The sequence below is a fragment of the Anomaloglossus baeobatrachus genome, chromosome 3, assembly GCF_048569485.1.
Source record: "Anomaloglossus baeobatrachus isolate aAnoBae1 chromosome 3, aAnoBae1.hap1, whole genome shotgun sequence".
In the NCBI taxonomy this organism is placed as follows: Eukaryota; Metazoa; Chordata; class Amphibia; order Anura; family Aromobatidae; genus Anomaloglossus; species Anomaloglossus baeobatrachus.
The window spans coordinates 666,609,569-666,623,141 of NC_134355.1; the positions used below are offsets into that span (position 1 = coordinate 666,609,569).

The window sequence follows — 13,573 nt, forward strand, 5'->3', positions numbered from 1 at the left end:
GAATACCTGAATTTCCAAATGTAAATCAGATTTTAAAATGATCAAAGAAAAGAATGTAGAGGAAGCTGCTAAAAAAACACTCTTTAGCACAAAGTGGCGAATGTAAATGTCTAGATAAGATAAAGATTCAAAGATTGGAGGCTTGTTTTAATTGGAGAAGAGTTTTGTATCTAAAGAATTTAAACCTTTATCCATTATCTTCAGTATTCTTTAAAAGTGGAATTGAAAAAAACGGAAATATTTTCCAAAAAAGTTTATTTGCCTCCTGAAATCATAATGTATGCCATAAGATATGTCCAGAAAATTGGCTTGAAATTTTTGTCTTTACTAAAATGTAAATATTTTGTGAAAATCTGCTCTCAAATCTTGAAAGATTGCTTTTAGAGTGATTTCCATTTTTACTATTCTTTCTCTTATTAGTTTTAGCCACACTGAAGTTCCAAACAATTTTTTTCAGTTTCAGGCTCTGTGGCGCAATGGATAGCGCATTGGACTTCTAGGAAAGTGTAGGTATTCAAAGGTTGTGGGTTCGAGTCCCGCCAGAGTCAGCTTTTGTTTGGTGTCCGATGCGAAAGTCCTATATAATACCCATAAGATAATAAAGAGTAAGAAATGATCTAATATATGATTTATTATTATCCTTTAGAGCATTTTTGTAGAATTCAAAAATCGCTAGGGCTCCCCTTTCTAGAAAAGACTAAGAAGGCAACCCAGTTTTGTGAACTTTTAAAATGCTGCTTTTCCATCCTGTTTTGAAATTCATTCTTCATGTAGATTTGTTATGTGTCTAGAACACAGAGAGAGTCGAGAAAATGCTAACGCTGAGTTTTTCTCTGCTGGTTCTAAAATTATTGAACATCTTGATGTTATATTTTAGAATACCTGAATTTCCAAATGTAAATCAGATTTTAAAATGATCAAAGAAAAGAATGTAGAGGAAGCTGCTAAAAAAACACTCTTTAGCACAAAGTGGCGAATGTAAATGTCTAGATAAGATAAAGATTCAAAGATTGGAGGCTTGTTTTAATTGAAGAAGAGTTTTGTATCTAAAGAATTTAAACCTTTATCCATTATCTTCAGTATTCTTTAAAAGTGGAATTGAAAAAAACGGAAATATTTTCCAAAAAAGTTTATTTGCCTCCTGAAATCATAATGTATGCCATAAGATATGTCCAGAAAATTGGCTTGAAATTTTTGTCTTTACTAAAATGTAAATATTTTGTGAAAATCTGCTCTCAAATCTTGAAAGATTGCTTTTAGAGTGATTTCCATTTTTACTATTCTTTCTCTTATTAGTTTTAGCCACACTGAAGTTCCAAACAATTTTTTTCAGTTTCAGGCTCTGTGGCGCAATGGATAGCACATTGGACTTCTAGGAAAGTGTAGGCATTCAAAGGTTGTGGGTTCAAGTCCCGCCAGAGTCAGCTTTTGTTTGGTGTCTGATGCGAAAGTCCTATATAATACCCATAAGATAATAAAGAATAAGAAATGATCTAATATATGATTTATTATTATCCTTTAGAGCATTTTTGTAGAATTCAAAAATCGCTAGGGCTCCCCTTTCTAGAAAAGACTAAGAAGGAAACCCAGTTTTGTGAACTTTTAAAATGCTGCTTTTCCATCCTGTTTTGAAATTCATTCTTCATGTAGATTTATTATGTGTGTCTAGAACACAGAGAGAGTCGAGAAAATGCTAACGCTGAGTTTTTCTCTGCTGGTTCTAAAATTATTGAACATCTTGATGTTATATTTTAGAATACCTGAATTTCCAAATGTAAATCAGATTTTAAAATGATCAAAGAAAAGAATGTAGAGGAAGCTGCTAAAAAAACACTCTTTAGCACAAAGTGGCGAATGTAAATGTCTAGATAAGATAAAGATTCAAAGATTGGAGGCTTGTTTTAATTGAAGAAGAGTTTTGTATCTAAAGAATTTAAACCTTTATCCATTATCTTCAGTATTCTTTAAAAGTGGAATTGAAAAAAACGGAAATATTTTCCAAAAAAGTTTATTTGCCTCCTGAAATCATAATGTATGCCATAAGATATGTCCAGAAAATTGGCTTGAAATTTTTGTCTTTACTAAAATGTAAATATTTTGTGAAAATCTGCTCTCAAATCTTGAAAGATTGCTTTTAGAGTGATTTCCATTTTTACTATTCTTTCTCTTATTAGTTTTAGCCACACTGAAGTTCCAAACAATTTTTTTCAGTTTCAGGCTCTGTGGCGCAATGGATAGCACATTGGACTTCTAGGAAAGTGTAGGCATTCAAAGGTTGTGGGTTCGAGTCCCGCCAGAGTCAGCTTTTGTTTGGTGTCTGATGCGAAAGTCCTATATAATACCCATAAGATAATAAAGAATAAGAAATGATCTAATATATGATTTATTATTATCCTTTAGAGCATTTTTGCAGAATTCAAAAATCGCTAGGGCTCCCCTTTCTAGAAAAGACTAAGAAGGAAACCCAGTTTTGTGAACTTTTAAAATGCTGCTTTTCCATCCTGTTTTGAAATTCATTCTTCATGTAGATTTGTTATGTGTGTCTAGAACACAGAGAGAGTCGAGAAAATGCTAATGCTGAGTTTTTCTCTGCTGGTTCTAAAATTATTGAACATCTTGATGTTATATTTTAGAATACCTGAATTTCCAAATGTAAATCAGATTTTAAAATGATCAAAGAAAAGAATGTAGAGGAAGCTGCTAAAAAAACACTCTTTAGCACAAAGTGGCGAATGTAAATGTCTAGATAAGATAAAGATTCAAAGATTGGAGGCTTGTTTTAATTGGAGAAGAGTTTTGTATCTAAAGAATTTAAACCTTTATCCATTATCTTCAGTATTCTTTAAAAGTGGAATTGAAAAAAACGGAAATATTTTCCAAAAAATGTATTTGCCTCCTGAAATCATAATGTATGCCATAAGATATGTCCAGAAAATTGGCTTGAAATTTTTGTCTTTACTAAAATGTAAATATTTTGTGAAAATCTGCTCTCAAATCTTGAAAGATTGCTTTTAGAGTGATTTCCATTTTTACTATTCTTTCTCTTATTAGTTTTAGCCACACTGAAGTTCCAAACATTTCTTTTCAGTTTCAGGCTCTGTGGCGCAATGGATAGCGCATTGGAATTCTAGGAAAGTGTAGGCATTCAAAGATTGTGGGTTCGAGTCCTGCCAGAGTCAGCTTTTGTTTGGTGTCTGATGCGAAAATCCTATATAATACCCATAAGATAATAAATATTAAGAAATTATCTAATATATGATTTATTATTATCCTTTAGAGCATTTTTGTAGAATTCAAAAATCACTAGGGCTCCCCTTTCTAGAAAAGACTAAGAAGGCAACCCAGTTTTGTGAACTTTTAAAATGCTGCTTTTCCATCCTGTTTTGAAATTCATTCTTCATGTAGATTTGTTATGTGTGTCTAGAACACAGAGAGAGTCGAGAAAATGCTAACGCTGAGTTTTTCTCTGCTGGTTCTAAAATTATTGAACATCTTGATGTTATATTTTAGAATACCTGAATTTCCAAATGTAAATCAGATTTTAAAATGATCAAAGAAAAGAATGTAGAGGAAGCTGCTAAAAAAACACTCTTTAGCACAAAGTGGCGAATGTAAATGTCTAGATAAGATAAAGATTCAAAGATTGGAGGCTTGTTTTAATTGGAGAAGAGTTTTGTATCTAAAGAATTTAAACCTTTATCCATTATCTTCAGTATTCTTTAAAAGTGGAATTGAAAAAAACAGAAATATTTTCCAAAAAAGTTTATTTGCCTCCTGAAATCATAATGTATGCCATAAGATATGTCCAGAAACTTGGCTTGAAATTTTTGTCTTTACTAAAATGTAAATATTTTGTGAAAATCTGCTCTCAAATCTTGAAAGATTGCTTTTAGAGTGATTTCCATTTTTACTATTCTTTCTCTTATTAGTTTTAGCCACACTGAAGTTCCAAACAATTTTTTTCAGTTTCAGGCTCTGTGGCGCAATGGATAGCGCATTGGACTTCTAGGAATGTGTAGTCATTCAAAGGTTGTGGGTTCGAGTCCCGCCAGAGTCAGCTTTTGTTTGGTGTCTGATGCGAAAGTCCTATATAATACCCATAAGATAATAAAGAGTAAGAAATGATCTAATATATGATTTATTATTATTCTTTAGAGCATTTTTGTAGAATTCAAAAATCACTAGGGCTCCCCTTTCTAGAAAAGACTAAGAAGGCAACCCAGTTTTGTGAACTTTTAAAATGCTGCTTTTCCATCCTGTTTTGAAATTCATTCTTCATGTAGATTTGTTATGTGTGTCTAGAACACAGAGAGAGTCGAGAAAATGCTAACGCTGAGTTTTTCTCTGCTGGTTCTAAAATTATTGAACATCTTGATGTTATATTTTAGAATACCTGAATTTCCAAATGTAAATCAGATTTTAAAATGATCAAAGAAAAGAATGTAGAGGAAGCTGCTAAAAAAACACTCTTTAGCGCAAAGTGGTGAATGTAAATGTCTAGATAAGATAAAGATTCAAAGATTGGAGGCTTCTTTTAATTGGAGAAGAGTTTTGTATCTAAAGAATTTAAACCTTTATCCATTATCTTCAGTATTCTTTAAAAGTGGAATTGAAAAAAACAGAAATATTTTCCAAAAAAGTTTATTTGCCTCCTGAAATCATCAGACTCTCCCCTACCGTGGAAAGCTTCAAGAGGAACCTCAAGACCCACCTCTTCCAACAAGCCTACAACCTACAATAGCCCTCAGCCCAGTAGACCACTGCGCAACCAGCTCTGTCCTCACCTATTGTACCATCACCCATTCCCTGTAGACTGTGAGCCCTCGCGGGCAGGGTTCTCTCTCCTCCTATACCAGTCTGTCTTGTACTGTTAATGATTGTTGTACGTATACCCTCTTTCACTTGTAAAGCGCCATGGAATAAATGGCGCTATAATAATAAATAATAATAATAATAATAATGTATGCCATAAGATATGTCCAGAAACTTGGCTTGAAATTTTTGTCTTTACTAAAATGTAAATATTTTGTGAAAATCTGCTCTCAAATCTTGAAAGATTGTTTTTAGAGTGATTTCCATTTTTACTATTCTTTCTCTTATTAGTTTTAGCCACACTGAAGTTCCAAACAATTTTTTTCAGTTTCTGGCTCTGTGGCGCAATAGATAGCGCATTGGACTTCTAGGAAAGTGTAGGCATTCAAAGGTTGTGGGTTCGAGTCCCGCCAGAGTCAGCTTTTGTTTGGTGTCTGATGCGAAAGTCCTATATAATACCCATAAGATAATAAAGAGTAAGAAATGATCTAATATATGATTTATTATTATCCTTTAGAGCATTTTTGTGGAATTCAAAAATCGCTAGGGCTCAACTTTCTAGAAAAGACTAAGAAGGCAACCCAGTTTTGTGAACTTTTAAAATGCTTCTTTTCCATCCTGTTTTGAAATTCATTCTTCATGTAGATTTGTTATGTGTGTCTAGAACACAGAGAGAGTCGAGAAAATGCTAATGCTGAGTTTTTCTCTGCTGGTTCTAAACCTTTGAATGCCTACACTTTCCTAGAAGTCTAATGCGCTATCCATTGCGCCACAGAGCCTGAAACTGAAAAAAAATGTTTGGAACTTCAGTGTGGCTAAAACTAATAAGAGAAAGAATAGTAAAAATAGAAATCACTCTAAAAGCAATCTTTCAAGATTTGAGAGCAGATTTTCACAAAATATTTACATTTTAGTAAAGACAAAAATTTCAAGCCAATTTTCTGGACATATCTTATGGCATACATTATGATTTCAGGAGGCAAATAAACTTTTTTGGAAAATATTTCCGTTTTTTTCAATTCCACTTTTAAAGAATACTGAAGATAATGGATAAAGGTTTAAATTCTTTAGATACAAAACTCTTCTCCAATTAAAACAAGCTCCTAATATAATATAAACAAGTCCTATATAATACCCATAAGATAATAAAGAGTAAGAAATGATTTAATATATGATTTATTATTATCCTTTAGAGCATTTTTGTAGAATTCAAAAATCGCTAGGGCTACCCTTTCTAGAAAAGACTAAGAAGGCAACCCAGTTTTGTGAACTTTTAAAATGCTGCTTTTCCATCCTGCTTTGAAATTCATTCTTCATGTAGATTTGTTATGTGTGTCTAGAACACAGAGAGAGTCGAGAAAATGCTAACGCTGAGTTTTTCTCTGCTGGTTCTAAAATTATTAAACATCTTGATGTTATATTTTAGAATACCTGAATTTCTAAATGTAAATCAGATTTTAAAATGATCAAAGAAAAGAATGTAGAAGAAGCTGCTAAAAAAACACTCTTTAGCACAAAGTGGCGAATGTAAATGTCTAGATAAGATAAAGATTCAAAGATTGGAGGCTTGTTTTAATTGGAGAAGAGTTTTGTATCTAAAGAATTTAAACCTTTATCCATTATCTTCAGTATTCTTTAAAAGTAGAATTGAAAAAAACGGAAATATTTTCCAAAAAAGTTTATTTGCCTCCTGAAATCATAATGTATGCCATAAGATATGTCCAGAAACTTGGCTTGAAATTTTTGTCTTTACTAAAATGTAAATATTTTGTGAAAATCTGCTCTCAAATCTTGAAAGATTGCTTTTAGAGTGATTTCCATTTTTACTATTCTTTCTCTTATTAGTTTTGGCCACACTGAAGTTCCAAACAATTTTTTTCAGTTTCAGGCTCTGTGGCGCAATGGATAGCGCATTGGACTTCTAGGAAAGTGTAGGCATTCAAAGGTTGTGGGTTCGAGTCCCGCCAGAGTCAGCTTTTGTTTGGTGTCTGATGCGAAAGTCCTATATAATACCCATAAGATAATAAAGAGTAAGAAATGATCTAATATATGATTTATTATTATCCTTTAGAGCATTTTTGTAGAATTCAAAAATCGCTACGGCTCCCCTTTCTAGAAAAGACTAAGAAGGCAACCCAGTTTTGTGAACTTTTAAAATGCTGCTTTTCCATCCTGTTTTGAAATTCATTCTTCATGTAGATTTGTTATGTGTGTCTAGAACACAGAGAGAGTCGAGAAAATGCTAACGCTGAGTTTTTCTCTGCTGGTTCTAAAATTATTGAACATCTTGATGTTATATTTTAGAATACCTGAATTTCCAAATGTAAATCAGATTTTAAAATGAGCAAAGAAAAGAATGTAGAGGAAGCTGCTAAAAAAACACTCTTTAGCGCAAAGTGGCGAATGTAAATGTCTAGATAAGATAAAGATTCAAAGATTGGAGGCTTGTTTTAATTGGAGAAGAGTTTTGTATCTAAAGAATTTAAACCTTTATCCATTATCTTCAGTATTCTTTAAAAGTGGAATTGAAAAAAACGGAAATATTTTCCAAAAAAGTTTATTTGCCTCCTGAAATCATAATGTATGCCATAAGATATGTCCAGAAACTTGGCTTAAAATTTTTGTCTTTACTAAAATGTAAATATTTTGTGAAAATCTGCTCTCAAATCTTGAAAGATTGCTTTTAGAGTGATTTCCATTTTTACTATTCTTTCTCTTATTAGTTTTAGCCACACTGAAGTTCCAAGCAATTTTTTTCAGTTTCTGGCTCTGTGGCGCAATGGATAGCGCATTGGACTTCTAGGAAAGTGTAGGCATTCAAAGGTTGTGGGTTCGAGTCCCGCCAGAGTCAGCTTTTGTTTGGTGTCTGATGCGAAAGTCCTATATAATACCCATAAGATAATAAAGAGTAAGAAATGATCTAATATATGATTTATTATTATCCTTTAGAGCATTTTTGTGGAATTCAAAAATCGCTAGGGCTCAACTTTCTAGAAAAGACTAAGAAGGCAACCCAGTTTTGTGAACTTTTAAAATGCTGCTTTTCCCTCCTGTTTTGAAATTCATTCTTCATGTAGATTTGTTATGTGTGTCTAGAACACAGAGAGAGTCGAGAAAATGCTAATGCTGAGTTTTTCTCTGCTGGTTCTAAACCTTTGAATGCCTACACTTTCCTAGAAGTCTAATGCGCTATCCATTGCGCCACAGAGCCTGAAACTGAAAAAAAAATGTTTGGAACTTCAGTGTGGCTAAAACTAATAAGAGAAAGAATAGTAAAAATAGAAATCACTCTAAAAGCAATCTTTCAAGATTTGAGAGCAGATTTTCACAAAATATTTACATTTTAGTAAAGACAAAAATTTCAAGCCAATTTTCTGGACATATCTTATGGCATACATTATGATTTCAGGAGGCAAATAAACTTTTTTGGAAAATATTTCCGTTTTTTTCAATTCCACTTTTAAAGAATACTGAAGATAATGGATAAAGGTTTAAATTCTTTAGATACAAAATTCTTCTCCAATTAAAACAAGCTCCTAATATAATATAAACAAGTCCTATATAATACCCATAAGATAATAAAGAGTAAGAAATGATTTAATATATGATTTATTATTATCCTTTAGAGCATTTTTGTAGAATTCAAAAATCGCTAGGGCTCCCCTTTCTAGAAAAGACTAAGAAGGCAACCCAGTTTTGTGAACTTTTAAAATGCTGCTTTTCCATCCTGCTTTGAAATTCATTCTTCATGTAGATTTGTTATGTGTGTCTAGAACACAGAGAGAGTCAAGAAAATGCTAACGCTGAGTTTTTCTCTGCCGGTTCTAAAATTATTGAACATCTTGATGTTATATTTTAGAATACCTGAATTTCTAAATGTAAATCAGATTTTAAAATGATCAAAGAAAAGAATGTAGAAGAAGCTGCTAAAAAAACACTCTTTAGCACAAAGTGGCGAATGTAAATGTCTAGATAAGATAAAGATTCAAAGATTGGAGGCTTGTTTTAATTGGAGAAGAGTTTTGTATCTAAAGAATTTAAACCTTTATCCATTATCTTCAGTATTCTTTAAAAGTGGAATTGAAAAAACCGGAAATATTTTCCAAAAAAGTTTATTTGCCTCCTGAAATCATAATGTATGCCATAAGATATGTCCAGAAAATTGGCTTGAAATTTTTGTCTTTATTAAAATGTAAATATTTTGTGAAAATCTCCTCTCAAATCTTGAAAGATTGCTTTTAGAGTGATTTCCATTTTTACTATTCTTTCTCTTATTAGTTTTAGCCACACTGAAGTTCCAAACAACTTTTTTCAGTTTCAGGCTCTGTGGCGCAATGGATAGCGCATTGGACTTCTAGGAAAGTGTAGGCATTCAAAGGTTGTGGGTTCGAGTCCCGCCAGAGTCAGCTTTTGTTTGGTGTCTGATGCGAAAGTCCTATATAATACCCATAAGATAATAAAGAGTAGAAATGATCTAATATATGATTTATTATTATCCTTTAGAGCATTTTTGTAGAATTCAAAAATTGCTAGGGCTCCCCTTTCTAGAAAAGACTAAGAAGGCAACCCAGTTTTGTGAACTTTTAAAATGCTGCTTTTCCATCCTTGAAATTCATTCTTCATGTAGATTTGTTATGTGTGTCTAGAACACAGAGAGAGTCGAGAAAATGCTAACGCTGAGTTTTTCTCTGCTGGTTCTAAAATTATTGAACATCTTGATGTTATATTTTAGAATACCTGAATTTCCAAATGTAAATCAGATTTTAAAATGATCAAAGAAAAGAATGTAGAGGAAGCTGCTAAAAAAACCCAAATTTAGCACAAAGTGGCGAATGTAAATGTCTAGATAAGATAAAGATTCAAAGACTGGAGGCTTGTTTTAATTGGAGAACAGTTTTGTATCTAAAGAATTTAAACCTTTATCCATTATCTTCAGTATTCTTTAAAAGTGGAATTGAAAAAAACGGAAATATTTTCCAAAAAAGTTTATTTGCCTCCTGAAATCATAATGTATGCCATAAGATATGTCCAGAAAATTGGCTTGAAATTTTTGTCTTTACTAAAATGTAAATATTTTGTGAAAATCTGCTCTCAAATCTTGAAAGATTGCTTTTAGAGTGATTTCCATTTTTACTATTCTTTCTCTTATTAGTTTTAGCCACACTGAAGTTCCAAACAATTTTTTTCAGTTTCAGGCTCTGTGGCGCAATGGATAGCGCATTGGACTTCTAGGAAAGTGTAGGCATTCAAAGGTTGTGGGTTCGGGTCCCGCCAGAGTCAGCTTTTGTTTGGTGTCTGATGCGAAAGTCCTATATAATACCCATAAGATAATAAAGAGTAAGAAATGATCTAATATATGATTTATTATTATCCTTTAGAGCATTTTTGTAGAATTCAAAAATCGCTAGGGCTCCCCTTTCTAGAAAAGACTAAGAAGGCAACCCAGTTTTGTGAACTTTTAAAATGCTGCTTTTCCATCCTGTTTTGAAATTCATTCTTCATGTAGATTTGTTATGTGTGTCTAGAACACAGAGAGAGTCGAGAAAATGCTAATGCTGAGTTTTTCTCTGCTGGTTCCAAACCTTTGAATGCCTACACTTTCCTAGAAGTCCAATGCACTATCCATTGCGCCACAGAGCCTGAAACTGAAAAAAAAATGTTTGGAACTTCAGTGTGGCTAAAACTAATAAGAGAAAGAATAGTAAAAATGGAAATCACTCTAAAAGCAATCTTTCAAGATTTGAGAGCAGATTTTCACAAAATATTTACATTTTAGTAAAGACAAAAATTTCAAGCCAATTTTCTGGACATATCTTATGGCATACATTATGATTTCAGGAGGCAAATAAACTTTTTTGGAAAATATTTCCGTTTTTTTCAATTCCACTTTTAAAGAATACTGAAGATAATGGATAAAGGTTTAAATTCTTTAGATACAAAACTCTTCTCCAATTAAAACAAGCTCCTAATATAATATAAACAAGTCCTATATAATACCCATAAGATAATAAAGAGTAAGAAATGATCTAATATATGATTTATTATTATCCTTTAGAGCATTTTTGTAGAATTCAAAAATCGCTAGGGCTCCCCTTTCTAGAAAAGACTAAGAAGGCAACCCATTTTTGTGAACTTTTAAAATGCTGCTTTTCCATCCTGTTTTGAAATTCATTCTTCATGTAGATTTGTTATGTGTGTCTAGAACACAGAGAGAGTCGAGAAAATGCTAACGCTGAGTTTTTCTCTGCTGGTTCTAAAATTATTGAACATCTTGATGTTATATTTTAGAATACCTGAATTTCCAAATGTAAATCAGATTTTAAAATGATCAAAGAATGTAGAGGAAGCTGCTAAAAAAACACTCTTTAGCACAAAGTGGCGAATGTAAATGTCTAGATAAGATAAAGATTCAAAGATTGGAGGCTTGTTTTAATTGGAGAAGAGTTTTGTATCTAAAGAATTTAAACCTTTATCCAATATCTTCAGTATTCTTTAAAAGTGGAATTGAAAAAAACGGAAATATTTTCCAAAAAAGTTTATTTGCCTCCTGAAATCATAATGTATGCCATAAGATATGTCCAGAAAATTGGCTTGAAATTTTTGTCTTTACTAAAATGTAAATATTTTGTGAAAATCTCCTCTCAAATCTTGAAAGATTGCTTTTAGAGTGATTTCCATTTTTACTATTCTTTCTCTAATTAGTTTTAGCCACACTGAAGTTCCAAACAATTTTTTTCAGTTTCAGGCTCTGTGGCGCAATGGATAGCGCATTGGACTTCTAGGAAAGTGTAGGCATTCAAAGGTTGTGGGTTCGAGTCCCGCCAGAGTCAGCTTTTGTTTGGTGTCTGATGCGAAAGTCCTATATAATACCCATAAGATAATAAAGAGTAAGAAATGATCTAAGATATGATTTATTATTATCCTTTAGAGCATTTTTTTAGAATTCAAAAATCGCTAGGGCTCCCCTTTCTAGAAAAGACTAAGAAGGAAACCCAGTTTTGTGAACTTTTAAAATGCTGCTTTTCCATCCTGTTTTGAAATTCATTCTTCATGTAGATTTGTTATGTGTGTCTAGAACACAGAGAGAGTCGAGAAAATGCTAACGCTGAGTTTTTCTCTGCTGGTTCTAAAATTATTGAACATCTTGATGTTATATTTTAGAATACTTGAATTTCCAAATGTAAATCAGATTTTAAAATGATCAAAGAAAAGAATGTAGAGGAAGCTGCTAAAAAAACACTCTTTAGCACAAAGTGGCAAATGTAAATGTCTAGATAAGATAAAGATTCAAAGATTGGAGGCTTGTTTCAATTGGAGAAGAGTTTTGTATCTAAAGAATTTAAACCTTTATCCATTATCTTCAGTATTCTTTAAAAGTGGAATTGAAAAAAACGGAAATATTTTCCAAAAAAGTTTATTTGCCTCCTGAAATCATAATGTATGCCATAAGATATGTCCAGAAAATTGGCTTGAAATTTTTGTCTTTACTAAAATGTAAATATTTTGTGAAAATCTGCTCTCAAATCTTGAAAGATTGCTTTTACAGTGATTTCCATTTTTACTATTCTTTCTCTTATTAGTTTTAGCCACACTGAAGTTCCAAACAATTTTTTTCAGTTTCAGGCTCTGTGGCGCAATGGATAGCGCATTGGACTTCTAGAAAAGTGTAGGCATTCAAAGGTTGTGGGTTCGAGTCCCGCCAGAGTCAGATTTTGTTTGGTGTCTGATGCGAAAGTCCTATATAATACCCATAAGATAATAAAGAGTAAGAAATGATCTAATATATGATTTATTATTATCCTTTAGAGCATTTTTGTAGAATTCAAAAATCGCTAGGGCTCCCCTTTCTAGAGAAGACTAAGAAGGCAACCCAGTTTTGTGAACTTTTAAAATGCTGCTTTTCCATCCTGTTTTAAAATTCATTCTTCATGTAGATTTGTTATGTGTGTCTAGAACACAGAGAGAGTCGAGAAAATGCTAACGCTGAGTTTTTCTCTGCTGGTTCTAAAATTACTGAACATCTTGATGTCATATTTTAGAATACCTGAATTTCCAAATGTAAATCAGATTTTAAAATGATCAAAGAAAAGAATGTAGAGGAAGCTGCTAAAAAACACTCTTTAGCACAAAGTGGCGAATGTAAATGTCTAGATAAGATAAAGATTCAAAGATTGGAGGCTTGTTTTAATTGGAGAAGAGTTTTGTATCTAAAGAATTTAAACCTTTATCCATTATCTTCAGTATTCTTTAAAAGTGGAATTGAAAAAAAAGGAAATATTTTTCAAAAAAGTTTATTTGCCTCCTGAAATCATAATGTATGCCATAAGATATGTTCAGAAAATTGGCTTGAAATTTTTGTCTTTACTAAAATGTAAATATTTTGTGAAAATCTGCTCTCAAATCTTGAAAGATTGCTTTTAGAGTGATTTCCATTTTTACTATTCTTTCTCTTATTAGTTTTAGCCACACTGAAGTTCCAAACAATTTTTTTCAGTTTCAGGCTCTGTGGCGCAATGGATAGTGCATTGGACTTCTAGGAAAGTGTAGGCATTAGTGATGAGCGAGTACTAAAAAGCTTGGGTGCTCGAAGCTCGGGCCGAGCCTCCCAAGATACTCGTGTACTTGTCCCGAGCAACGAGCCCAATGTTATCCTATGGGAGACCCGAGTATTTTTGTGAAATGACCACCGGCAGCATGTAGAAACCCTAAAAATGGCACAAAAGTCTCAGAAGAGTGCTCAAATGACATGCCAACAGCATGG

General features: G+C 32.4%; 11 non-coding genes across 11 annotated transcripts; all 11 read left to right on the top strand.

Moving 5' to 3' along the window:
- The first annotated feature begins 462 nt into the window (after positions 1 to 462).
- On the top strand, positions 463 to 548 carry TRNAR-UCU (transfer RNA arginine (anticodon UCU)). The gene is given in 2 exon segments: positions 463 to 499; positions 513 to 548. It is a non-coding gene; the product is annotated as a tRNA-Arg (tRNA).
- A 790-nt stretch (positions 549 to 1,338) lies between these two features.
- TRNAR-UCU (transfer RNA arginine (anticodon UCU)) lies at positions 1,339 to 1,424 on the top strand. Its single transcript is given in 2 exon segments — positions 1,339 to 1,375; positions 1,389 to 1,424. It is a non-coding gene; the product is annotated as a tRNA-Arg (tRNA).
- A 792-nt stretch (positions 1,425 to 2,216) lies between these two features.
- Positions 2,217 to 2,302, top strand: TRNAR-UCU (transfer RNA arginine (anticodon UCU)). Its single transcript is given in 2 exon segments — positions 2,217 to 2,253; positions 2,267 to 2,302. It is a non-coding gene; the product is annotated as a tRNA-Arg (tRNA).
- Positions 2,303 to 3,971: 1,669 nt separating this feature from the next.
- TRNAR-UCU (transfer RNA arginine (anticodon UCU)) lies at positions 3,972 to 4,057 on the top strand. The gene is given in 2 exon segments: positions 3,972 to 4,008; positions 4,022 to 4,057. It is a non-coding gene; the product is annotated as a tRNA-Arg (tRNA).
- A 1,088-nt stretch (positions 4,058 to 5,145) lies between these two features.
- TRNAR-UCU (transfer RNA arginine (anticodon UCU)) lies at positions 5,146 to 5,231 on the top strand. The gene is given in 2 exon segments: positions 5,146 to 5,182; positions 5,196 to 5,231. It is a non-coding gene; the product is annotated as a tRNA-Arg (tRNA).
- A 1,468-nt stretch (positions 5,232 to 6,699) lies between these two features.
- TRNAR-UCU (transfer RNA arginine (anticodon UCU)) lies at positions 6,700 to 6,785 on the top strand. Its single transcript is given in 2 exon segments — positions 6,700 to 6,736; positions 6,750 to 6,785. It is a non-coding gene; the product is annotated as a tRNA-Arg (tRNA).
- Positions 6,786 to 7,577: 792 nt separating this feature from the next.
- On the top strand, positions 7,578 to 7,663 carry TRNAR-UCU (transfer RNA arginine (anticodon UCU)). The gene is given in 2 exon segments: positions 7,578 to 7,614; positions 7,628 to 7,663. It is a non-coding gene; the product is annotated as a tRNA-Arg (tRNA).
- A 1,469-nt stretch (positions 7,664 to 9,132) lies between these two features.
- On the top strand, positions 9,133 to 9,218 carry TRNAR-UCU (transfer RNA arginine (anticodon UCU)). Its single transcript is given in 2 exon segments — positions 9,133 to 9,169; positions 9,183 to 9,218. It is a non-coding gene; the product is annotated as a tRNA-Arg (tRNA).
- A 788-nt stretch (positions 9,219 to 10,006) lies between these two features.
- Positions 10,007 to 10,092, top strand: TRNAR-UCU (transfer RNA arginine (anticodon UCU)). Its single transcript is given in 2 exon segments — positions 10,007 to 10,043; positions 10,057 to 10,092. It is a non-coding gene; the product is annotated as a tRNA-Arg (tRNA).
- Positions 10,093 to 11,556: 1,464 nt separating this feature from the next.
- TRNAR-UCU (transfer RNA arginine (anticodon UCU)) lies at positions 11,557 to 11,642 on the top strand. Its single transcript is given in 2 exon segments — positions 11,557 to 11,593; positions 11,607 to 11,642. It is a non-coding gene; the product is annotated as a tRNA-Arg (tRNA).
- Positions 11,643 to 12,434: 792 nt separating this feature from the next.
- On the top strand, positions 12,435 to 12,520 carry TRNAR-UCU (transfer RNA arginine (anticodon UCU)). Its single transcript is given in 2 exon segments — positions 12,435 to 12,471; positions 12,485 to 12,520. It is a non-coding gene; the product is annotated as a tRNA-Arg (tRNA).
- Positions 12,521 to 13,573: the final 1,053 nt, after the last annotated feature.